A 27,231-nucleotide genomic window follows, 5' to 3' on the forward strand; every position below is an offset into this window, starting at 1 on the left:
TCACTTTCCTTTTTTCAGAAAACTTCTGCAAGACACAAAAGCTACTTTAAGGGGGGGGGGGGTCTGGCTAGTCTGGATTTCAATGATATCTCTCAATACATGCTGACTTGTAAGTTCCTTTTTGTGAACAGCTCTGAAAAAAGGCTTCACACCAGACCCCCCTCCTCCTCCTCCTGCCAAGCACTGGTGTCAGACAGATGGTTTTTTTTTCTCACAGGAAAGAAAAATAGGGTATTTTTAGCCAGCGCAGGAAAAAAAATTACATTTTAGACTTTAAAGGGAACATAGGCAAAAGAACTAGTGTGAATGGTTAGTGCTGAATTTTAAAACAAAGCTAATGTTTTTTTTTTTTTTGGGGGGGGGGGGGGGGTGCTTGAGCACTGAAAGAAATGGCTGCTTAGGAGTTGAGCTCCGTGAACACTTCATCACAAATCATAACTTACTCGGATCAGGTGCATTTAATTTCATTGTATAAGCACTTCTCTCGATATCGGAAAATGTCCCCACAAATACAAGCAAGGCTTGATACAGCTTTTCAAGTGGATTCAGTCTCCAAATGCTGGAAATCAGATCCGCTCTTGCCAAGCAAGAACATGGCCAGTAATGAAAGTGCATCAGTTGCTTGAGATGTGGTTACAGTTGGATCATATCATGTCACTACTTACTGAAAATAACTCAGCTGTGAAAATTATTCAACAGGATATACCTAAACTTAAGGATCATTTTACTCACTTTGAAAATCGCCTAGATGAAGCAGAGACTAGAATCAGTAGTCTTGAAGATGGCTGTTCTGCAAGGCCCACAAAATGACATCAGAATTAAAGACAGTGTTGGAAGAGGCTAATAACAGGAACCGACGGAATAATATCCACATAATAGGTGTTCCGGAAGGTAGTGAGGTACAGATCTTGTTAAATTTATTGAACATCTTATTCCATCCATCTTTAACATCATGTGTGAGAAACAATTTGAATTGGAGAGAGCACATCGTGTTCCTTCAAACAGGCCTCAGAAAATGACCAGTACAAGACCCCTATTGTTAAGATCCTCAGATGATCTTACAAGATGCAAAAACTATTCACCCTCTTAAGTGGCAAGAAAACCGAATTGCAGTAAATGCTGATTTTAACAAAGTTACTGCTAAATTAAGGAAAGCATTCTTAAACTTATGCCCCAAAGGCTTTGGATGCCAGATTTGGGCTTTTTGTCCCTGCTATTATGAAAGTAATGCATAAGAATAAACTAGATCTTACACTGATCCAGCTGAATTGGAAAAATATATATCAAAACAAGAATCCATATCAAGATGAAGCTTTTGCATTATTTACATATTTGCATCTGATCCACATACTATGGTAATATGTGCTCTTATTTAAGCTCCTCCTAAGCAGTACTTCACACTCGACCCCACTTGTTCCTCATTAGTGAGGGTAAGGGAGTGTGTATATGTTGTTGTGTTGCTGTTTTCCTTTTCTTAACATTTTTCCTTATAATCTCTCCTCACATATGCTACCAAGTCACCTGGATATTGCATATTCACTATGGATGGCCTTTAAATCCATATGTCTCAATTTCTTATGGCTTTGAATCTACTTTCTCTTAATGTAAAAGGCATTCAGAACCCCATCAAGAGGAAGAAAGTTTTGCTCTATTTTAAACATCTTTCTTATTCGATACTATTTCTTCAGGAGTTTCATCTTTCAGCTCAGGAAGTTATCAAACTAAAACAAGAATGGGTACAAGACTTTTTTTTTCACCGGCACTTGGCAAAAAAAACCGGCGTCATCATTCTCCTTGCTAAAAGCTTAAAGTATTCTATTATATCTCATACTCACAATACGGAAGGGAGATGGGTATTAGTGAAAATTAAGTATGAAGGCCATCATATCTCTCCTAAATATGTTTGCACCTAATATGGATAAATTGTCTTTTTTCCACAACTTAAATACACAATTGGCTTTAACAGGATTTGACTTTATTATCATGGTTGGAGAAATGAATCTTCCAATGGATATGACTCTCAACAGAAGACCTTCTACCAAGACCAGGATTTTAAAATCGACCTCTGCTCTACAACATCGAATGCATTCTTGGCACTTGTGCATCCCTCTGATATAGATTTCACTTTCAAAAATAAAACAGCCTCTTTTTTAATATATGATGCTAGTGTTGAAATATGCACCACTTTATGAAGTCATGCACAAAAAAAAAAAAACCCTAAGCAGAATGGACTTTGACCCGGAGGCAGTCGGGAGTTTACATTTTTGCTATTAGGGCTAAAAGAAACTCCTTCAGAAAATGGAAGAAAGAGCCGTCTGAAAATAACAAGAAGCAGCATAAGGAGTGTCAAAGCAAATGCAAGGAGCAGATAAAGAAGGCCAAGAGGGATTACGAAAAAAGATAGCATTAGAGGCAAAAAAAAAATAGCAAAATATTTTTCCGTATATTAAAAGCAGGAAGCCAGCAAAAGAATTGGTTGGGCCGCTGGATGACCGAGGGATAAAAGGGGCAATCAAGGAAGATAAAGACGTAGCAGAGAGATTGAATGAATCGCTCCATGGTGCGACCGCACCTTGAGTATTGTGTTCAATTCTGGTCGCCGCATCTCAAGAAAGATATAGTAGAATTGGAAAATGATAGCGAGGATGGGACAACTTCCCTATGAAGAAAGACTAAGGAGGCTCGGGCTTTTCAGCTTGGAGAAGAGATGGCTGAGGGGAGACATGATAGAGGTATATAAAATAATGAGTGGAGTGGAACAGGTGGATGTGGAGCATCTGTTCACGCTTTCCAAAAATACTAGGACTAGGGGGCATGTGATGAAACTACAGTGTAGTAAATTTAAAACAAATCGGAGAAAAGGTTTCTTCACCCAACACATAATTAAACTCTGGAATTCGTTGCCGGAGAACGTGGTGAAGGCGGTTAGCTTGGCAGAGTTTAAAAAGTGGTTAGACGGTTTCCTAAAGGACAAGTCCATAAACCATTACTAAATGGACTTGGGAAAAATCCACAATTCCAGGAATAACATGTATAGAATGTTTGTACGTTTGGGAAGCTTGCCAGGTGCCCTTGGCCTGGATTGGCCGCTGTCGTGGACAGGATGCTGGGCTCGATGGACCCTTGGTCTTTTCCCAGTGTGGCATTACTTAAGTACTTATGTACACCCAAATTCCATGTAATACTCATTATTATTACTCTTACCCTATTAAATTAGGCCTCTTAAACTGCAGATCTCTTTGCAGAAAATTTCACCTTATCAAGGATCTTGTTTTGACTCACAATCTACATCCGTCCTATTCGGAATGTCGTCTTTCTATAACTATTTGCCTAGTTCTTTTTTGTTATCCTTGATCTCTATGTAACACCAATTGTATCTTTTACCTGGAATGGCGACACCATAACAGGTCTTTGTAAGCCACATTGAGCCTGCAAATAGGTGGGAAAATGTGGGATACAAGTGCAATAAATAAAAATAAATAAAATCTACTTTGTCTCACTGAAACATGGTTGACAGCTTCAGAAACTGCATACTTGAATCAAACTATACCCCCTGGCTATTGCTACCTGTACCAAAACTGTTCTCTCTGCAAAGGAGGAGGTGTTGCTATAATTTACTTTAATTCTCTCTCAGTATCCCATGTACAAGGAGACTCTACTTTTACAATTGATCACCTTACCGTCCATCTTCATACTACTCCACCCATTGACATTCTACTACCCTATCATCCACCACCTCCTACCTCTGCATCTTACTCCGTGCTTCAAGCCTTGATCACAGCTCATTGTCTCTCTTCTAAACACCCTATCATCTTAGGTGATTTTAGTATCCATTTCAATGATCCTACAGCACCTTTCAGTGATGATCTCTGTACACTTTTTTCTGACATATGTCTTACACAACACACCCAATATCCGTCTCATACAGGTGGACATATCTTAGATCTGATTATCACTAATTCAACAGATTCATCTGCCTTACAACACATTTCTTTTCACCCTTTACCATGGACAGATCACTCTTATAACCCATTATCATCTCCCAAAATTTCACATTAAGAGTCTTAACCATTCTTATGCTTCTCATGACCATACAAAATTGACTGCTTTTAACCTGATTGAGACCTCCATCCTTACTATAGGCTTTTTCCAAAATCATCCACTTGAGATACAAATCGATCTATGGAATACGTCCCTTAAGACTGCCTATGACTCTCTTGCCCCCCTTACTTCTCACACTGTGTCCTCAGCTCGCATACACTCCAAACCTTGGTTTACACGAGATTTGCATACTTATAAATGTCAACTACGCCAAGCTGAATGTCGCTGGCATAAATAACCCTCTTCTTTTATAATGCAGAATTATAAGGTCGCTGCCTCCTCATACAAACTAAAAATCTTCTAGGCTAAACCATCTTTTTACTCAAATAAGATTACACAGGCCCCTAACTCAGCTGTTTTATATAAAGTTCTAAAATCTCTAACTACTTATTATGCTCTTCTGAGTTCAACTCTACTCTTCCTACAAGCATAACCATTAGCTGACTGCTTCCATGAAAATACTCTGCAACTACAAAGCATTTTCCCACCATTACCATCCTTTTCTACTGACACTTTGGACTTCTTAGAATTGATCCCTCTTGAAGGGGTATTTTCCTCCTATCTCACCTTTGCTGGTCTGGGGCCTATACAAGCCTGAACCATTCTTTTATAAGCCTGTGGCTTGAATACATCTGAAACCATCAGAAACCAGCTTTTCTACAAAGGAAAATTACTGCTTGGCATACCCATGTTGATTTTATCCAAGGACACATTAGTGTACTGCAAACTAGCCTCCAGTTATCTCCTGGGAAGAGCAGATTAATTTACCTCATAGAGATAGAGGCTCCAGGAGTATGAGAATCAAGAGGGAGGTTTGCTCGTCTGATAAGAGTTTTTTTTGCTAATAACAAGGCCTCTCTTCATGACCATGAATTCTGCTGGACAGAACTACACCATTTGTGATTGGTCCATAGGTATCATCTGACCCAGAAAGATGCCAGTATTGGACTGAAGAGGAGAAAGGAGAAGAACAGAAGATTTGTTAGTGGATAGATGGCTCTGACAAGAGAGAGATTGATTTTCTAAATACACCAGTGAACTGAATTTCTTGTGATAAAGCTGACAAGGTCATTTCTGCAGCATCACTAAGACCTTACCTGAAAGACTATTGGGTTCATTTTCAAATGAGAAAAAAGGACAAAAAGTGGCATAAGTCTGTATTTGGACGTTTTTCTCACAAAAACGTCCAAATCAGCATTTTCAAAACCTATTTTTAGATGTTTTTCTCTGAAGTTCTTCAGAAGTACATCCAAATGTCAAGGGGGAGTGCCAGGGGCATGTTCAGGGTGGAACTTGGGTGTTCCTAAGTCTTAATTTTTCAGCCATAATGGAACAGGACTAAGACATTTTGAGTTAGACCTGTTTTTATAATGAATAAGGCACAAAAAGGTGCCCTAAATAATCAGATGACCACTGGAGGAAATCAGGAATGACCTCCCCTTATTCCTCCAGTGGTCGCTAACCCCCTCCCGCCTCCCATGAATGTGATGAAAAACATTACTTGCCAACCTCTATGCCAGCCTCAGATATTGTACTCAGGCCCATCAGAATAGCATGCAGGTTCATGGAGTAGTCTAGTGGTGGGTGCAGTGCACTGCAGACAGGTGGACCCAGGCTCCTACCTCCCCCTACTTGTTACACTTGTGGAGGAAACTGCGAACCCTCCAAAACGCACCAGAAACCCACTGTACCCACATATAGGTGCCCCCTTCACCCATAAGGGCTATGATAGAGGTGTACAGTTGGAGATAGTGGGTTATGGGTGCGTTTTGGGGGTCTTAGCAGACAAGGTAAGGGAGCAATGGTGAGATGTGTACCTGGGAGCATTTTATGAAGTCCACTGCAGTGCCCCCTCGGGTGCCCTATTGCTTTCCTGGGATGCCATTTTTCCATTATTCTACCTGATGTCAAGCTTTCTGTTTTTTTTTTTTATAACATCTGAGCCTTGTGTCTATTGTTTATCAGTAGATTTGGGCTTTGAATTCAGATCTATAGATAAAAAGGAGGTCTCATTACATATATCTAAATACCAGATTGCTATTTTTCCATACTTCATAGCAAGAGTGTATATTCCCTAATTACCTGTCCCAATGCAACTGAAACTTTTACCTCCTCAGTGCATACAAATGGTTTCATCCCTGTGTGGATTCTCTGATGCCATGTGAGGCTTTCTTTCCAACCAAAGCTTTTTACCACACTCAGAACATGTAAATGGTTTCACTCTGTTGTGGATTTTCTTGTGTATTATGAGGTCTGCCTTCTGCCTAAAGCCTTTACCACACTCGGGGCATGTATATCGTTTCACTGCAACATGGAATCTCTGGTGGACTGTGAGGCTGTCCTCAATGACGCTGTTACCACACTTGAAAGCACTTGGCATGTCAAATTGAAGAAATATTATTTTTCTGCTTAAACACAATTCTTTTCTGAAATTTGCCATGAGAGTGGTTAGTACGGTTTTAGTACTAAGGGCGGAGCAGTGGGGTGAAGGGAGCAGCTGTGCAGCTGTTGGCTCTGCCAATTCCCTGCTCCCCCTGACATTACTTCCTGTTCCAGGGAAGGAAACGGCGAAGCTGACACTGACAGCTGTTTGACTGCTCCCTGCACCCCCAGGAGGTAAGAGCAATGCGCTTGGGAGGAGAGGGTGGAGGTGATGCACTGGGGGGTTGATGCACCAAGGGGGTGATGCGCCGGGAGGGGGGGGGGTGATGCACCGGGGATGATATGCCGGGTGTCTGCTTAATGGCGATCCTCCCTGGGTGGCAGTCAACCTAGGAACGCCACTGATATATTTTTGTATATTGATATTAAAGTCCTTCATTTCTTTCCTAATTTTAATTATTTTCTGTTCAAAATATTTTGCTAGTTGGTCAACAGTTGGAGTTGATTCATTGGTAATGGTTAGTGGTTTTGTGTCTAGCTGATTATTCACTAGAGTGTAGAGTTTTCTAATATTTACAGTGGGGGAAATAAGTATTTGATCCCTTGCTGATTTTGTAAGTTTGCCCACTGACAAAGACATGAGCAGCCCATAATTGAAGGGTAGGTTATTGGTAACAGTGAGAGATAGCACATCACAAATTAAATCCGGAAAATCACATTGTGGAAAGTATATGAATTTATTTGCATTCTGCAGAGGGAAATAAGTATTTAATCCCTCTGGCAAACAAGACCTAATACTTGGTGGCAAAACCCTTGTTGGCAAGCACAGCGGTCAGACGTCTTCTGTAGTTGATGATGAGGTTTGCACACATGTCAGGAGGAATTTTGGTCCACTCCTCTTTGCAGATCATCTCTAAATCATTAAGAGTTCTGGGCTGTCGCTTGGCAACTCGCAGCTTCAGCTCCCTCCATAAGTTTTCAATGGGATTAAGGTCTGGTGACTGGCTAGGCCACTCCATGACCCTAATGTGCTTCTTCCTGAGCCACTCCTTTGTTGCCTTGGCTGTATGTTTTGGGTCATTGTCGTGCTGGAAGACCCAGCCACGACCCATTTTTAAGGCCCTGGCGGAGGGAAGGAGGTTGTCACTCAGAATTGTACGGTACATGGCCCCATTCATTCTCCCATTGATGCGGTGAAGTAGTCCTGTGCCCTTAGCAGAGAAACACCCCCAAAACATAACATTTCCACCTCCATGCTTGACAGTGGGGACGGTGTTCTTTGGGTCATAGGCAGCATTTCTCTTCCTTCAAACACGGCGAGTTGAGTTCATGCCAAAGAGCTCAATTTTTGTCTCATCTGACCACAGCACCTTCTCCCAATCACTCTCGGCATCATCCAGGTGTTCACTGGCAAACTTCAGACGGGCCGTCACATGTGCCTTCCGGAGCAGGGGGACCTTGCGGGCACTGCAGGATTGCAATCCGTTATGTCGTAATGTGTTACCAATGGTTTTCGTGGTGACAGTGGTCCCAGCTGCCTTGAGATCATTGACAAGTTCCCCCCTTGTAGTTGTAGGCTGATTTCTAACCTTCCTCATGATCAAGGATACCCCACGAGGTGAGATTTTGCGTGGAGCCCCAGATCTTTGTCGATTGACAGTCATTTTGTACTTCTTCCATTTTCTTACTATGGCACCAACAGTTGTCTCCTTCTCGCCCAGCGTCTTACTGATGGTTTTGTAGCCCATTCCAGCCTTGTGCAGGTGTATGATCTTGTCCCTGACATCCTTAGACAGCTCCTTGCTCTTGGCCATTTTGTAGAGGTTAGAGTCTGACTGATTCACTGAGTCTGTGGACAGGTGTCTTTCATACAGGTGACCATTGCCGACAGCTGTCTGTCATGCAGGTAACGAGTTGATTTGGAGCATCTACCTGGTCTGTAGGGGCCAGATCTCTTACTGGTTGGTGGGGGATCAAATACTTATTTCCCTCTGCAGAATGCAAATAAATTCATATACTTTCCACAATGTGATTTTCCGGATTTAATTTGTGATGTGCTATCTCTCACTGTTACCAATAACCTACCCTTCAATTATGGGCTGCTCATGTCTTTGTCAGTGGGCAAACTTACAAAATCAGCAAGGGATCAAATACTTATTTCCCCCACTGTAATGAGTGTCCTCCAATTAATTTTGTGTATATTTGGCTTTTTAATTTTGTATTTGTATTCTTTTAATGAATTCCTCCAGCTGTTCCAATTTTCAGTGTTTTTGGTTTTGGACCATGTTCTTTCTAGATCTCTTCAAAGCCTTTTTGCTTCCAAAATATCTGAAGTGGACCGGGGAGATAGTTTTTTATTTGGTCTGTTTTATTTTTTCTGGGGCTATCTCATTTAGTGTAACTCTATAAATACCATCCCAGATTTGAATAAAGTCTAATGAGTGAGATATGGGAATTAGATGGTTGAAAGGCAGATTGGACCAAAGGTCTATTATGTTGAGTTTGCCCCTTGATTTGATGGTGGGTACCTTGAGAGCCACTTTAGTGGTGTTAGAAACCTCTTTCCAATTGATTGTGAAAGCAAGTTTACTATGGTCAGACCATGGATTGGGCAACCACTTCAGATTTGAGATAAAGAAATTATATGGATTTGAGAATCTATGTGCTAGTAAGTCCAGTAGGTGACCTTTAATGTGAGAAGATGTTCCATTAAGTTGAGTGAATTACCATGCATTGAGAAAATCTGAGAAACCTTTGGTATTATGAACTTGAATTATATCTAAACGTAAATTAATGTCACCAACCAGTAAGATATTATCAGAATTGACATAAATATTAGAAATAAAATCAATTAATTCCTCTTCTGCTGAATCCCATTTTCCTGGAGGATGGTAGAGTAATATGAGGCAGAGTTGTTTAGATAAAAATTCATCTGAGATGTGACAGGCTAAGGCTTCAAGGTGTAGTGACATTAATTCAGAGACTGGTTTTATTTGAAAGAAAGATTTATATATTATAGTAATGCCTCCACCTCTTTTTAAAATTCTAGTTTAATTTAGGATGTTATATCCTGGTGGGCAAATATTATAGATGAAGAGGTCATCTTTAGAATATAGACAAGTTTCAGTGATTAAGGTGAGGCCAATTTGCTCCTCTATCCAATCTTTAATGACTTCTGGTTTATTGACGACTGATCTGGCATTAGTATATCCTATGGGAATTGGTAAGTAAGATTCAACGGTGTTCTTCACAGGTGACATTTGTGTTTGAGTGGTTTCTGCCCTTTCTTATTAGAGTGATATTCAAGTTGTGATGAGTTGGGGCATCTGAATTCTGAGCTGATAATTTTTGATGTGGAGAAGTTTACTCTTCCCATATTTGGGAGCCAACTTAGTTGGTGGCTTATAGTGTAAATAACTGGGATATTATGAAGTTCTTCATAGGCTTTAATTTGGTGACTTATTAACCAGATTAGTACATATATAAGGCAGCCACCATACTAATTTGAGTGTTATATCCATCGATTTTATGAGTGTAACGTAAATACAATAACTATAACTGTAGCTTGAGAAGTGACGAACCTGAAATGTCAAAGTTCTAATTAGGTAGTCTTATAAGCAATTATGAAGTTATTCGTTAAAAAGAACAGTGCAACTTAAGCTTATGAATTGAATTCAATTGATGTTACATCTTAAATAGCAGATAATAAAAGTTTAAATGACACAGTTAAAGATGTCACCCACAGGGTCTGGTTTGAAAGGTCGCTTTCTTCCTCTTCTGCCTGTTCGCTGGAAACTGCTCTCCTGATGTACAAAGGAGCTGAAGACAGAGGAGTTAGAGCAGGTGAAGAACTCAGGAGGTGGCACACATTTAAATAATACAGTTAATATTAGTGGTTAGGCCCCAATATGCTATTTAACTGGTCAGCGGCCAAGACTGGCCGGTTAAACAGCTTTGAATATCAGGGAAGTAGAGATCTTTGTCTGTCCCTATACACTTTCCCCCCAAATTCTAGAAAAGTTGCTAAAAATTGCACACTTCCAATTTGCACACATAATTTAATTAAATAATGAGCCATTTACCCTGGGACTCTATATATTGCACCTTAATTTCCATGCAGAAATCAAAGCGTATTCTATACAAATGTGCGTAACTTAATTGGTTAACTAGCCAATCAGCACTGTCAGTTGAATGTTAACAAACAATTATCAGCACTAAGTGGCATTAATTAAGATTTATGTGCACAGCTTGCTAAGCGTATTTTGTAAATTGGTGCGCTTAAATTCTAAGTTGCATAGTTGAAAAGGGGGCATGACCATAGGTGGGGTGTGGGTGTTTCTAAAATCTATGCATGTTGTTATAGAATACACCCGCTCTGTGCCCAATTTAGGTGTCAGAATTTACACCAAATAAAACATGGTATAAATGGCCTTGACTAAATTTGGTTGTGTGGAGAGCAGGGGCGTAGCTACGTGGGGCCACAGGGGCCTAGGCCCCCATAGATTTGGCCCTGGACCCCCCCCTGCCGATGACCCTCTCGACCCCCCCTCCCGCCGCCAACCCGCCGTTGCCTACCTTTGCTGGCGGGGGACCCTAACCCCCGCCAGCCGAGGTCCTCTTCTTCCTTCATTCTGTTTCTGAGTTTGACGTCACACTCAGAAACAGAATGAAGGAAGAAGAGGGCCTCGGCTGGTGGGGGTTGGGGTCCCCCGCCAGCAAAGGTAGGCGATGGCGACGGCGGGGGAGGGTTGGCAGTGGGAGGGGGGTCGAGAGGGTCGTTGGTGGGGGGGGTCAAAGTTATTGTTGTTGTTGGTGGTGGTGGTAGTGGCAATGGGGGGGGTCAGCAATGGCGGGGGGGGGGGTGTCGGCAATGCAGACGGGTCAGCAGCGCCGGGGGGGGGGGGGGGCTATGCCCCTGGTGGAGAGGTTCTCAGTGTATTCTAGATACCACACAGAAATTTAAGCCTCTTCTATAAAATATAGGCATACTTTAGAGAATACGCCTAGGTGTATTTTTTTCCACCATATATAGAATCTAGCCCTTAGTCCCGATAATTGAGATCTTAACATGCAATTATTTGTGCTAATTGGATTTAACTAAAATTTATGCACATAAATTTAGGTGAGGGATCTGCATGTACATTTTATGCATGGGTCCAAAAAGGGGTCGTGGCTATGGGAGTGTCATAAGCAGATTCTGAGTGTTCCTTTAATTTATGCATGTTGTTATAGAATAAAGAGAATCTGCAACCTGATTTAAGCACAGGGATTTACTCCAAGGTTTCATTGGTGTAAATGGTCACATCTAAATGTAGTCATAGTTCCCAGTGCTAAGTGCTATTCTAGAAATGGAGCCATTTATATAATTTTGTCTTTTATGATGAAGACTACTAACCATTTTAGTTACCTCCCTCTGGACTGAATCCCTCCTGTTTATATCTTTTTGAAGGTGCAGACTTGAGAACTGTACAAAGTACTCTAATGCTCCGATGAGCAGAAGCAAACGCAGGTGCTAGAGGCTAATAGCACCATACTAGCACCCGCTTTTGCTTCCAACCGATGATCAGAGCCGGCTAACATGTTTAACAACATGCTCGCCAGCTCTAAATGCAATGAGCATGCAAATGCATGCTAAACAGGGCATTACCTATTCCTCCCCAATGCTCAGATTGCAGGCCCCCCAAACTCCTCCACAGTTTTCCCAGCTGGCCAGGTGGTTTTCTCCATTCCCTCCACCTTGGACATGGGAGGGGCTTCCTGACACGAGGGCATGGGGAATGGAGGTCTGGTGGATTTCCTGCCCCCCTAGCCCCCCCCCCCAATAGCAAAAAGAAATCCCTGTTAGCCCATTGGCCAACCCTACCCCCACCCCCACTTACCCTGGTGGTCTAGCAGCCCCCGACTCCCCCTGTACCTTAAATGGTGAAGGAGGGAGTGCTACTCCCTCCTCCTTCAATGGCCACCTCCAAAATGGTGGTGCCTTGCCCCTCCCAGTGCATCCCAGCATGCACTGGGCAGGGAAGGGTGCTGACATTTTGGGGGTGGCGCATGAAAGAGAAAGGAGTGCTACTCCCTCCTCTGCCATTTAAGGTACGTGTGCCAATCCCAAAACTACCATAGGATGGCTGAGCACCCTCTGTTAGTTCTTGTTAACCTGCGGTAAGCACACATTAGTGCTTACTGCAGCTTAGTGAAAGGGCCTCTAAGTTTGTACCTGGAGAGTTAAGTGCCCTAGATCACAAATAACCTCAGTGGGATTTAAAGTGAGATCCCCTGGTTCTCAATACACTGCTCTAACCTTTAGACTACTCTCTACTCCACTCTTTAAGTGGAGCCTTGTCTATGTCATGGGCTCTTTAGCCTGATTTTAAAATGGGAAGTCTTGTTTGTTAAAGATGGTGATATGAGAAAGTTTGTCTTTGGCTCTGGAAGCAGACAGTTCCTACTGACATACCCATAACTATCTAGTTAACATAGGACAGCAATAAGACAGTTCTAAGATACCCACGTACCTATCTGAGTATCACCACTGAATATCAATGGTACATGGGTAACTCCTGGCAGATTGATGACTTACTGGATAGGTGTCAAGGAGGAGTGGCCTAATGGTTAGTGCAGCAGGCTGTGGACCTGGGGAACTGGGTTCAATTCCCACTGCTGCCTGACAGCAATGGGTTGAGATCCTGGAGAACCAGGTTCAATTCTCTCTGCAGCTCAGTGTGACCCTGGGCAAGTCACTTAGCCCTCTGTTGCCCCAGGTGCAATATATACAGTAACTTAGACTGTGAGCCTATTAGAGAGAGTGCAAAGTACCTGTAAGAGAAATTGTAAATCTCATAGCCCCCTCAGGGATCACTTGCAGTATACCAAGTGCTGAAAATAAATGAAATGAAGCAAAATGTTAAAAAAAAACTGCAGACCACCTCCTGTGTTCAGGCAAGTATATTGCCACTGTACAAATACCAAAAATTATAAGGTTCAAAAAACAGCTGCTAGAGGCAAGATTTCTGTAGCATATTGTTTCAATCCAGGGAGCCCTTGCAAAGGAATTTCTTTTTCTTGCATTTTATGTTCTTCCATTTTCCCTGTCTCTTGGCCTTAGGGACTTTGTTTATAATAACATGATTTGCATCAGCGTGTCCCAAATGACCACAACACAGGGGCTGAGATGGATTAGCATGGTAATCTCATTCTGATGGATAAAATTAGCCAAGATATTACCCTGAATGTAGGGCTGGCATTGGCGAGCTGCCGTGCCTTGAATCAATTACTAAATTACTCTGAGCTCTAAGTCGACATTAACAGAAAAAATTGCCATCGACCAAGGCGAAATAAGATCAAAATATGTGATCATTAAATCTCTTGCTACTATTCACAAATGTGACTCACAAGAATTGTACAAATAAGGTAGAATTTAATTTTTAACGGTGGCCCCTGTCATCATTTCATCCAGGGCTTCCCATTGCATTAAAGTATGGCCAGGCCTGTCGGCTCCTGTTATCTTGCTGCTGCCATAAAGGGAAGAGGAGGAGAAGGAAAAAGAAGAAACATTGTTCTTCATTCCTGCCGTCTACATTGAGCTCTTGAATCATTTGTTTAGGCCCCCTACCCCCACCCCCAATACTCTCATATGTGGACAATCAGCAACCTCAAGAACAATCAACATCTAATACATCAATACAGTTAGATTCCAGGGAGTGTTCTTCTATGGCATTGCATTTACTTATTATTGTGTTCAAGGCATCACAGTCTTCAGACTAGACTCCTAAGGTAAACAACAGCCACATAAGCCTCCAAGTCTATTTAGGCTCCCAATTAATGTGAGCAGTGAACCTATTCTATAAGGACACATATGCTTGTAAGTGTCCTTATAAATATATTCTGAACATTCGCAGAAGGCACAGGCCGAGGCAGCCACGCCTTTGGCTGGGAAACTGGAGTAAGTCTACAATGAACTTTCTACACCCTCCCTATTCAGCTCCAAGAAATTTAATTTGAATTGTCATCAATTACATAAGACCCCTGAGGCAGGCATTTGTACGCCGAAACACGGCCCGTGTCGGGTCATTTTCATAATAAAAAGGACATCAATTATCTCAGTCCTGAAGGCCCAGTGTTGCTTCTTTTCTGTTTCTCAATATAAGTCTGCACATTTACACCAGATCTATGACTAATATTTTATTTATTTATTTATTGTTTGCATTTGTATCCCACATTTTCCCACCTCTTTGCGGGCTCAGTGTGGCTTACAATAAGATATGAATACAGAGAATACAGTTGATACAAATTGGTTATGGGTTACATTGTACAAGTTATGATAATCAAATTATCATTAGGAATATCACAATGGGACATCAACAGGGAGACTTTGGGAGGAGGTAATAGGAAGTTTAAGGGTAGTGTTAAGACATTTAGGCACATGGTTTACCTATTCCTGTAAGTATATGTATGAGTAATGTGGAATTGGGGGGAATGAGAGATCTTGAGTGGATGTGTGATGCATTGATGTAAGTGAGTGTAGACTCTATGTGTTTTGGTTTTTTCCGTAGATTGACTCAAACAAGTGGGTCTTCAGTAATCTGCGGAAGGATGCTTGTTCGTGGATCGCTCTTAAGTTGCATGGTAGTGAGTTCCAAAGCTGCGTGCTCGTGTGAGAAAAGGTTGACGCGTGTAGCGTCTTGTATATAAATGGGCACACCCAGTGGCGGACCTACCATTAGGCCACATGAGGCAGAGGCCTCAGGTGGCAGTCTTCTGGGAGTGGTATATCCCCCCACACTGGCCATGTTCTGGCATCTCCCCCCTTCCTTCTTCAATCCCCTTCCCCGAGCATACCTTTGTTTATTAAAAGACGGTGGCGGCAACGATTCCCGTTGGCTGCCCTACTGCTGGCACCGGCCTCTTCTCTGTAGTCTGGCCCGCCTCTGTTTCTTCAGAGGCAGACTGCAGTAGAGAGAACAGGCTGGTGCTGGCGGCAGGGCAGCCTTTGGGAATTGCTGCCACCACTGCTTTTTGGAAAACAAAGGTAGGCTTGGGGAAGGGGGTTGAAGAAGGAAGGGAGTGGACTGAGGAGTAGCCTAGTGGTTAGGGTGGTGGACTTTGGTCCTGGGGAACTGAGGAACTGAGTTCGATTCCCACTTCAGGCACAGGCAGCTCCTTGTGACTCTGGGCAAGTCACTTAACCCTCCATTGCCCCATGTAAGCCGCATTGACCTGCCATGAGTGGGAAAGCGCGGGGTACAAATGTAACAAAAAAAAAAGGGGGGAGATGCCAGGCCATGGGGGGGGGGGGGGGGATGCTATCTCAGCCCTCACCTCAGGCGGCAGATTGCCTTGGGCTGGCCCTGGGCACACCTAAATGCAACATTTACATGCTTGAATTACAGTATTCTGTAAGTTGCATGTATACATGTCAACTCCGATCACTGGCTTCCGATCAGGTACCGCATACAGTTCAAGCTTCTCCTACTAACCTACAAATGCACTCAATCTGCAGCCCCTCACTACCTCTCTACCCTCATCTCCCCTTATGCTCCTGCTCGTAACCTCCGCTCACAGGACAAATCCCTCCTCTCAGTACCCTTCTCCACCACCGCCAACTCCAGACTCCGCCCTTTCTGCCTCGCCTCACCCTATGCTTGGAATAAACTCCCTGAGCCCATTCGCCAAGCCCCTTCCCTACCCATCTTCAAATCCTTGCTCAAAGCCCACCTCTTCAATGTCGCTTTCGGCACCTAACCATTGTACCTCTATCCAGGAAATCTAGAGTGCCTCAATCTTGATTGACTGCACTTTTTGTCCTTTAGATTGTAAGCTCCTTTGAGCGGGGACTGTCCTTCCTTGTTAATTGTACAGCGCTGCGCAACCCTGGTAGCGCTTTAGAAATGTTAAATAGTAGTAGTAGTTAAGTAGTAGTAGCTCCACCTATGCCTGACCATGCCCTTCCCCTGTGAATGCCCCTCTGACAATTACATGCTAAAGGGGAATTCAGTAAATGACTCTCAAAGATAAGTGACGGGAAGATCCATATTAAGCTAGTGTTCTATAAAGGGCACTCCGAGCAGAGCGCACTTTATAGACTACTAGCTTAGTACAGATTTGATGCCCAACTTTGGACACCAGCATTTATGCCTACGAAAAACTGGTGTAAATGTTGGTGCCCAATTTATCAACTTAAAGAGACCTTCAATCTTAGGGTGGGGACTATTTAACAATATACAAAATTTCCGACCCAGACCTCCAAATTTTATTTACCACAGTTCAACTTCAATACACTCTTATTTATTCATTCAATTTTTCGGGGATCATCAGATTATTCCTTCAGCAACTCCCATTTGGGCACAGCGTCCCATCTATTGTGGCGCTGTGTACATCCTCATGGATCAACCCAAAGTATTTTTATATATTTTTTTGTATGTAGTACTTTCAAACATTTCTAATTTTTACTATAATCTTCAATAAAATTAACCAGGTACTTAGCTTTAGTTTTAGTTTAGACTTTAGCAGCCGCCCTGCAGTTCGATCAAACCTCTGCCAACAAGGCCAAGTTTCAAAAATCTTCATCAGGGTAGAGGTTTGCTGAAATAAATATAAATCATTAACATTTGCTGCTATAATCTTCCATAAAAAAAATCAGTATTATTCCTTTTTTCAGTCTTCAAAAACTGTGGTTAACATACCTCACAGTCTATTCATACAGAGTTGAAAAAATGGCCGCAGCGTCTGACGAGGAATGCATTAATTAAATAGCTCCCAGCTGAACAAACAAACTCCATTCTGATAGGACCTTATTGCTGACACTCAAACAAGTGACCACCAATCTAGTTCAGAGTTCAGCCCACCTGGACTTAAGGTCTTCAAGTAAAATATCCACCTCTGGCCGCATATTAAATTATAAAGAACAGACTTGGATATTTTAGTCTTGTGTTAAGTGAAGTCTTTCAGGGAGTGCATTCCAGAGTGTGGGGGTTACTCCGGAGAAGGCTCGCTTGCGGGTATCACATTGTGTGATGTCCTTTGGAGAGGGTGTGGTTAGGGATATTCCTTGAGAGGATCTTAGTGACCTAGCACACACTAAATCTGGTAACGCACCTTAATAAAAGGACCCCTAAGGGCTATTCTGTAATTACGCACTACAATGGCTTAGGGGGCAATTATATAAAGTGGCACCTAAATGTAGGCATGAGAAATAAGCATGCTTAGCCCCAATTCTATATGAGCATTAATCTCCATCTAACCCATTATTCTCTATGGTGCACACATTGCTAAGCAGAATGCCCATAATACGTACAGCCCATTTGCTGTTATGCACCATCTCCGGGATTCTATATATGGTGCCTTGATTTTTGCGTGGAAATCGAAGCGTATTCTATAAAATGTGCATAACTTAATTGGTTAACTAGCTAATCAGCGCTGTTAATTGGGTGCTAAGCAATTATCAGCAGTAATTGGCATTAATTAAGATTTATGAGCACAGCTCGCTAAGCATATTCTGTAATGTGGTGAGCTTAAATTCTAAGTTTTATGGAGGGGCATAATCGAACCGGGACGCCCATCTCTAAGGACGCCCATCTCTAAGGATGTCCCGGCAAAGGGGCAACCCGTATTATCGAAACAAGATAGGCTTCCATCTTTCGTTTCGATAATACAGACGGGGACGCCCAAATCTCAACATTTAGGTCGACCTTAGAGATGGTCGACCTCAATGTTGAGATCGGCGACCTTAGAGATGGGCGACCTCGGTTTTCGCCAATAATGGAAACTGAGGACGCCCATCTCAAAAACGACCAAATCCAAGCCATTTGATTGTGGGAGGAGCCAGCATTCATAGTGCACTGGTCCCCCTCACATACCATGACACCACCCTAGGGGGCACTGCAGTGGACTTAAAAAATTGCTCCCAGGTGCAAAGCTCCTTTACCTTGTGTGCTGAGCTCCCCAAAACCTCCCCAAAACCCACTCCCCACAACTGTACACCACTACCATAGCCCTTAGGGATGAAGGGGGCATCTAGATGTAGGTACAGTGGGTTTCTGGTGGGTTTTGGAGGGCTCACATTTACCACCACAAGTGTAACAGGTGGGGGGGGGGGATGGGCCAGGGTCCACCTACCCTGAAGTACACTGCACCCACTACAACTGCTCCAGGTACCTGTATACTGCTGCGATGGACCTGAGTATGGCATTTGAGGCTGGCATAGAGGCTGGCAAAAAATGTTTTTAAAGTTGTTTTTTTGAGGGTGGGAGGGGTTAGTGACCACTGGGGGAGTCAGGGGAGGTGATCCCCGATTCCCTCCGGTGGTCATCTGGTCAGTTTGGGCACCTTTTTGAGGCTTGGTCGTGAAAACCAATGGACCAATTAAAGTTGGCCAAGTGTTCATCAGGGACGCTCTTCTTTTTTCCATTATTGGCCAAGGACGCCCATCTTTTAATTACGCCCCCATCCTGCCTTCAGTACACTGCCGAGCGCCCCAGGGACCTTTGGTCGTCCCCGCGACAGAAAGAAGTTAAGGGCACCCAAAATCAGCTTTCGATTATGACGATTTGGTCGACCTTGGGAGAAGGACGCCCATCTCCCGATTTGTGTCGGAAGATGGGCGCCCTTCTCTTTCGAAAATAAGCAGGATAGTTGAAAAGGGGGCATGGCCATGGTCGGGCGTGTGTGTTTCTACAATTTATGCGTGTTGTTATAGAATACACCTGCTCTGTGCCTAATGTTGGCATTGGGATTTACTCCAAGTTAAACACGGCCTAAATGGACATAACCAAATTTGATCACGTAGATAGTTGCTTGGTGTATTCTAGATTCTGCATGGATATTTAAGCCTATTCTTAGACGTACTTTAAAGAATATGCCTGGACATATTTTTTTACCATGCAGATTTTTCAGGCACCTTATATAGAATCTAGCCCCATACGAGTAGCATGATAATTTTATAGAGTAGCTCCTTAAATCCATTAGCGCCCCTTAGTAAAAGGACCACTTAGGCAAATGACTGCCATTTATGCATGCAAGTGTATATTTACACATGTGAAAGGCAGTGTTCTATAAATCTGAGTGCTCAATTGACACTTGAATTTAGGCTCTCTCTTATAGAATGAGGGGACAGATGCACTGATAACCTATTGGGATGGACTGAATGCCTTTCTGTTGCACATCTACAAACTGGAGACGCAAAGCACAGCCATTACTCTGAAAATAAGCACCAAAAAATGTAATGCCCAGGGAAAAACTTAAGTTGTTGGCTGTTTTTGGTTGCTAATAAACCTTTTGAATCTGACTCACATAAGTAATTGGTAATATTATTAGCACGGTGTAGATATCAGCTGTCTAGATATTATGAGGAATGAATACAGTCTCTGTTGGGGGAGTCAGGGTCAGCATCATTAACTACAGATTCTGTCTTGGTTTACATATAGAGCCCTGGGGCAAAGTGTCTGCCAGATACCTCTCTATAGATGTACATAGCTATAGGACATACAGGGGGCTAATCACACACATCAGTAACAGACAACAAGCTTTTGTCTATCTGAAGGTTTACTGGAATTAACTGATTAGTGTCAACTTGACACAATAACTTGGTCTGCAATGCAGTCCATCATTTTGATGGTTTTATTGATGGATTGTTGTCCCATGTAAAATGTAAGGCCAGTTGAACTCGCCACCAGTAAACATGTGCTATAAAAAGCATTTTGCAAACTTTAATTGTAGAACTAATACTAACTCAAAGCAGAGATAAATGACGTGTGTGAAGGTCAAATGCCATCCCATAAACTCAAACACAAATATTTCTATTATTATTTTATTATGTACAGTGCAATCTCGCTATTCATGAGGGTTAGATTCTATACAATTGGCACGAAATGCGAAAACGCAAAAGGCGAAGCCTTGCTCCTATGGGAAAAACAGGGTTAGGTTTTTGCTAGACTCTGGTTACCACATTTTTCTTAAGCAATCAACAAATATTCCATGTTTTTTGGTAAATACACCCTAATTAATATATATTTCTTACAAATAATTTCTTTTATGCTGTATTTCCTTTATGTTTTGGTGTACTGTATGTTTTGGTTCACTCACCACTATGTCACTCCTTCGTGCATGTAGTGTACTGTACACACACAATTTCAGAAAGTAGCGTATTGCATCAACAGTAAGCATTTACAGATTTTTATCTAACACATATTTTATCACTCAGGCACATCATAGCCTTCTTGTGCTTAGGAACACTAGCTAACTCACTCGCAGGAAGCTTGGGTGCCATTTTCAATAGCAAAATAAAGCACTAAGGGGGCCTTTTACAAAGCCACGCTAGTGTTCTTAGCGCATGATAAAAATCAGCTGGCGGTAAACACTGAGACGCCCATAGGAATATAATGGGTGTCTCAGTGTTTACCGCCAGCTGATTTTTACCATGAGCTAAAAATGCTAGCCTGCCTTTGTAAAAGACCCCCTAATGGTTAGATCCTGCATATGGTACTGAAAATATGAGCGCTAAGTGCTATTCTATAAAGGGCGCTCCAAGTTGGCACTGTTTATAGAATAAAATCCAAACAAAAAAAACAGCACCACAGGCCTTTAAAAATGGAACACAGTTCTTTAATGAATGAGCCTTGACAAAAAGACCCGACATGGGCCGTGTTTCGGTGACTAGCACCTGCGTCAGGGGTCACAGTGATGACTTGGAAAACTTGGGGAATAACTTTCACTTTCTGTATCATCCATTTTGATACAGAAAGTGAAAGTGCCTTGGTGCTTTGTAGCTTTTACTACATGAGACGTGGGGTAAGGAATAATATATTGTAGAGGAATATATTCGAGTTATTCCCCAAGTTTTCCAAGTCATCACTGTGACCCCTGACGCAGGTGCTAGTCACCGAAACACGGCCCGTGTCGGGTCTTTTTGTCAAGGCTCATTCATTAAAGAACTGTGTTCCATTTTTAAAGGCCCGTGGTGCTGTTTTTTTTGTTTGGACTTTAGTTTGTACTTTGTTCCCTCTCTTTTGTTATATCACTGTTTATAGAATAGCATTTGGCTCTGTGATCTGCACAAAATTTTAGGCATGAGGATTTACACCAAGTGAAACCTGTCATAAATCCTGGCCTTATTCTGTAACACTGTGCACAGATTCCAGGAATGCCCCTCCCATGGCCATGCCCCCTTTTCAGATCCACATGGAAAAGTTTATGCATGTGCAAAAATTCCAATTATTACCAATTAGGGCCAATAATTGATCGTTAGCACCCAATTATCAGTGCTAATTAGATCACTAAACAACTAAATTGCACACAGAAATTGGGTGTGCACCAAAATTTGAGTGCGTAATTTTGCGCACCATGTATAGGGGGGTAAATGCACAAGAGTGCAAAAAACATGGCACAAAACGCCACAAAAAAGAGCACTTGCTTACGCTAGGAATGGTGAAACAAGAAGGAGACTGTTTGACTTGGGGAACCTCATTTGGGAGGGAGAGTGTTAGGTGTCTCAAAATTTCCCAGCTACTGCACATGCCTGCAAATAGCCAGAATCACAATGCAAAAGGCAATTTGAAGGTCACATATAGATATCCATGAATGCACAAAATTGCAAATTGTGAACACATGAAAGACGAGAACCCACTCTATTTATTTTACATATTTTACATTTTTCAAATCTAAAAAACATTTGCCCAGGATGGATCACAAATAAAAACAAGCACAATAATAATGACAAACAAGAGCAAAAATAACATAAATCAAAGAAATAATAGCATAATTAAGAGTAAGACTCAAATTCTAAACCAACAATACACTTTCTTGTGACAAGTTTAACTGTGTGGCAGGCAGCGCATGTTATACCAATTTTCAATGGGAATTCACTGATTATGATCATCCCAAACACCACCCCTCACAGAACAATCCTATAAAACTGAATAATTGGTCATCATACTTTTATGTTGAAATATCTTTTATTGAATTTATTTATTTATTGCATTTGTATCCCACATTTTCCCACCTATTTGCAGGCTCAATGTGGCTTACATAATAACCGTGATGGCGATCGCCAATTCCGGTATAACAGATACAGAGTGACAATGTAGAAGGTTCATGTAGGACAGACACATCAGAGAATAAGGAGGAAGGGTTGAGTTGTGACCACTTCGAGTATTAGTTTCGTTGTGTTGCAGGATCGTGGCTTTTAGGTTGGGTCATTATTAAGATTGAAACAGCCATGTGAACAAATAAGATAAGATAAGATTATTATCCCCCTCCCAAAACAACCCTCCACCCCGTTCCCCTGTGGCCAAGGCATAGATATGGATACACTACTGATAAGACAATCATCATACATGCAGCGATTACAGGGTTATGTTATTCAAAATTGCCAAGCGGACTCGAGGGGCAAGAGTATTGGTGCATGGGGACCAAAGGCAAATAAATCTCTTTTTATTTTTGACACTCTCAGGGGTATGTTTACTAAGGTGCGTTAGTGTTTCTAATGCACCTTTATATTTAAGGTGCATTAAATGCTAACGTATCTATTCATTTCTATGGGCGCATTAGTGTTTAATGTGTAAACCATTTACGCACGTTAAAAACACTAGCGCGCCCATAGCACACCTTAGTAAACATAGGCATTAGAGTCTATGGATAAGTGCTCCATGGACAACAACTCATAGAACTGGTTACGGCATTGAATGAGGGTCAGTGGGTATTCATAAATCCACTGCAAAAGAATACAATACTTCCCTACCAGTGAGGCCTTACGGAGGAATAATCCAGAGACTCGAGTGCCCTCCGCAATATCAGTAACATCATCCAATAAACAATGTTCAGGAGTAGCTGTCCAGTTAGTGTGATAGAGAGTTGCAAAGGCAGACAAGACTGTAGACCAAAAATAATTGATTTTTGGACACTCCCAGATACAATGCTTGTATGATGCAAACTGTGCTCCACATTTAAGACATGTCCCATAGGATGGGAGACCCATCTTTCGGGCTCTAGATGAATGATGGGCTCATTTTTGGAAGAGAAGGATGCCCATCTTTCGACATAAATCGGAAGATAGGTGTCCTTCTCACAGGGTCGTCCAAATCGGTATAATCGAAAGCCGACTTTGGACGTCCCCAACTGGGATGACCAAAGTTCAAGGGGGCGTATCGGAGGCAGGACTTGGACGTGCCTAATACTAGGATGTCTTCGACCCATAATCGAAAGAAACAAGGACGTCCCCAACGAACACTTGGACGACTTTACCTGGTCCTGTTTTTCTTACTAGAAAGGCACAAAAATATGCCCGAACTGACCAGATGACCACTGGAGAGAATTGGGGATGACCTCCCCTTACTCCCTCAGTGGTCACTAACCCCCTCCCACCCTCAAAAAACATCTTTAAAAATATTGATTGCCGGCCTTTATGCCAGCCTCAGATGTCATACTCAGGTCCATCACAGCAGTATGCAGGTACCTGGAGCAGTTTTAGTGGGTGCAGTGCACTTCAGGCAGGCAGACCCAGGCCCATCCCCCCTACCTGTTACATTTGTGGAGGAAACAGCGAGCCCTCCAAAACCCACCAGAAACCCACTGTACCCACATCTAAGTGCCCCTTCACCCATAAGGGCTATGGTAATGGTGTACAGTTGGGGGTAGTGGGTTTTGGTGGGCTCAGAACACAAGGTAAGGGAGCTATGTACCTGGGAGCAATGTATGAAGTCCACTGCAGTGCCCCCTAGGGTGCCTGGTTGGTGTCCTGGCATGTCAGGGGGACCAGTGCATTACAAATGCTGACTCCTCCCATGACCAAATGGCTTACATTTGGTCATTTCTGAGATGGACGTCCTTGGTTTCCATTATTGCCGAAAATCAGAAACGACCAAGTCTAGGGATGACCATCTCTAAGGACGACCAAATTTCAGGATTTGGGCGACCCTGACCGTATTATCAAAACGAAAGATGGACGTCTATCTTGTTTCGAAAATATGGGTTTCCTCGCCCCTGGATGGGAACGTTTTGCAAGGACGTCCAAATCGAAACGAGGACGTCCCTTTCAATTATGCCCCTCTGAATGTACATCGTCATCCGTAATAAGAATTTATAATGAAATTCCTATAGAGAGACACTTTCTGCCAACTGAGACCCCTACATCAAACTCTGAAGTAGTTGATCAGAAGAGTAGGATCCAGAATCTGTCCACAATTGAACAATCTTTTGTAATAACTCAGGGGCTAATTGCTTTTGGTAACTTTCATAATAACGCCTCGTAAGGCCATTTCGAACTGTGGAGAGAGGCTACATTCTTTTTGCTCCTGCTATTTGCTGTTAGTAGGCAATGCGGAGTTGGCTCCGGGTATGAAGCCCAATGTTTTCCATCGCTGGACAACAGGGGGTTTGAATGGAGCAAGTACTGGATCAAGATGATCCTATATTATTATCTTTTGATGATCTTAAGCAATCTTTTGCACTCTCTCCTAATGACTGGTATGCTTATATGCAGCTTTCCCAATCTGTCCATCCTCTCCTTCTGAAAAATCCATCTGACTTCTCAGAGTCCCTTTTTGATGAGCGACTGAATCCAGACAAGCCTGAAAAGAAACAATTGAGGGGGAGGATGGGTTGGTCAGATAGATAAGGAGAATATCATCCATGTAGAAATAAGCTGAAATACCACAGAATAAGGGCTGCCAGTGGACTCAAAAACAAATTAAACAGTAAGGGGGACAAGATTGATCCCTGAGGGACACCACAATGAAGTTCTGTCCTCTATAAGACAGAGGTGGGAGTGATAACCTGAAAAGAATTGCAAAATGAAAATAAATAAAAATAATATTAAGACCGGTTAAAAGAAATGAAACAACTTACCACTTAAAATCAAAGAAGATCACTAGAATTTCCCTTGATCAACAAAACCAAAATGTCTAAGCAAATGCAGCTTGGTATAGCCATGTCTTACAGACTTTCCTAAAGCAAGCACATCCCCTAGCTGTTCCTTGGTTCTAGCATGAGTGCTCACAATAGAGTGATTAAACTCTTGTGTGTGACGGATGATACTCCACTCAGTACTCTTAACTTTGCTAGTTTATATTTCAGGAAGGTGCAAGATAGCTAGACCATTCCAGCCATGTGGGGGCTAAAGGAAGGTACAGCATATAAGAAGGAGGAATCTGCACTGGTTAAAAGTAGAGAGGAAAAAGTATTTTTAAAATGATAGTCAAATCAACAGTAGCAATCTATGGTTATATTGGAAAGCCCAAGCTTTGAAATCTCATCAGCATGATCTTCACCTTACTTCCCATTCCCCAGAACAGTTCTTTCCCTCTTCCCTTCTATCCCCCCCCCCCCTCCCCATTATCCTCTCACTAGAAAACATCAGCACTTCTTTCCCACATCTGTACCCTCCTTGGTGAGCTTTTGTTGTTGTTACATTTGTACCCTGAACTTTCTCACTCAGGGCAGGTTCAATGCAGCTTACATGGGGCAATGGAGGGTTAAGTGACTTGCCCAGAGTCACAAGAAGCTGCTTGTGCCTGAAGTGGGAATGAACTCACAACTCGGGCACTCAGCACACGCTCTGACACTCTCCTCCATCCCTTACATATCACACTGACAGTGAATTTAGCAGAAAGTTGGATTTATTTGGCCGCAGCCAGGAACGTTTTACATTACAAATTGCAAATATTATAACATACATAACATCCTTATTGTTACAAAACATCCTATTGCCTGTTAACACAGCGGGTACACAGCTTCCCATCTTACACATGCGTAGTCTACCCCACAGGTTGCCGTCTGAGCAGCCTGTGTGTCGCCTGTGGCCATTTCAAGCCGCGTTGAGTCCTGGTGCATCCCGTTTGAGGATGCCCGCCTATACTACTAAAACCTGCGTTCTGGCCCCCCGGCTGCTTAAGCCAGGAGACACGCTGTGTCCACAATTTCTTTTACTCGGCTGCCAACATGCAGCCCCAACTGTTGCTTATGCATAACTGTCATAGCATTATTAACACATCAGTTAGTACTGTCACTGCTATGTTGCTGTGTACCCCTTGGCGTCATTGTGTAAACCTTGCCTCTTAACGCCTGTCTGCGACAATTAGCGCTTGGTGACTGGGTGGGCGGGTGGTTCAGCGTTGTTCTCGTCCTGCTGTCTTGTTCAAAAAGACCCTCCTCCCTACTCTTCCTTTCTTTTACCTCGCTTCTCCCCCCGCCCCTCCCTTCCCCCTCTTGCTCTTAACCCTTTGCTTGCCTATCTTATCTTTACCTGCTCTCCCACTCGCTCTGCTCTTCCCCTCCCCTCCTTCCCTCCCCTCCCCATTGTTACCCTCGCTGGCTGTCGGCCCGGTTGTGCCCAGTACCCCTTTAATGGGTGTAGCTGGGTTCTGTTCCTCAGTTCCCCAGGACCAAAGTCCACCACCCTAACCACTAGGCCACTCCTCCACTCTTCAGTCTGAATTCTGAACTTTGTAGGACTCAACAGTCTCACAGGGCAAAGGAGGTAGACACAGATTAATGGAACATTAATATTCTGAAGAGTCAAGCTGGTGTCACTCCTTAATCATAAGTGGGGGGGGGGGGGGGGGGGGAGGGAGAGAGAGAGAGAGAGAGAGAGAGATGACTTGTTCAAAGCAGCCTAAATAATTCTGTTTACAATTATTTTTTGTTCAAATAAAACCTCAGATAGTCAATGTGTACAAGGCTAATATCACCTCATTTGCCTCCTGCTAGATACATGATGAAGCCCCTGACTATATCATCACAATTTATTGTCTATCCGGAAGT

Source organism: Microcaecilia unicolor, chromosome 2 (genome assembly GCF_901765095.1).
Source record: "Microcaecilia unicolor chromosome 2, aMicUni1.1, whole genome shotgun sequence".
Classification (NCBI taxonomy): domain Eukaryota; kingdom Metazoa; phylum Chordata; class Amphibia; order Gymnophiona; family Siphonopidae; genus Microcaecilia; species Microcaecilia unicolor.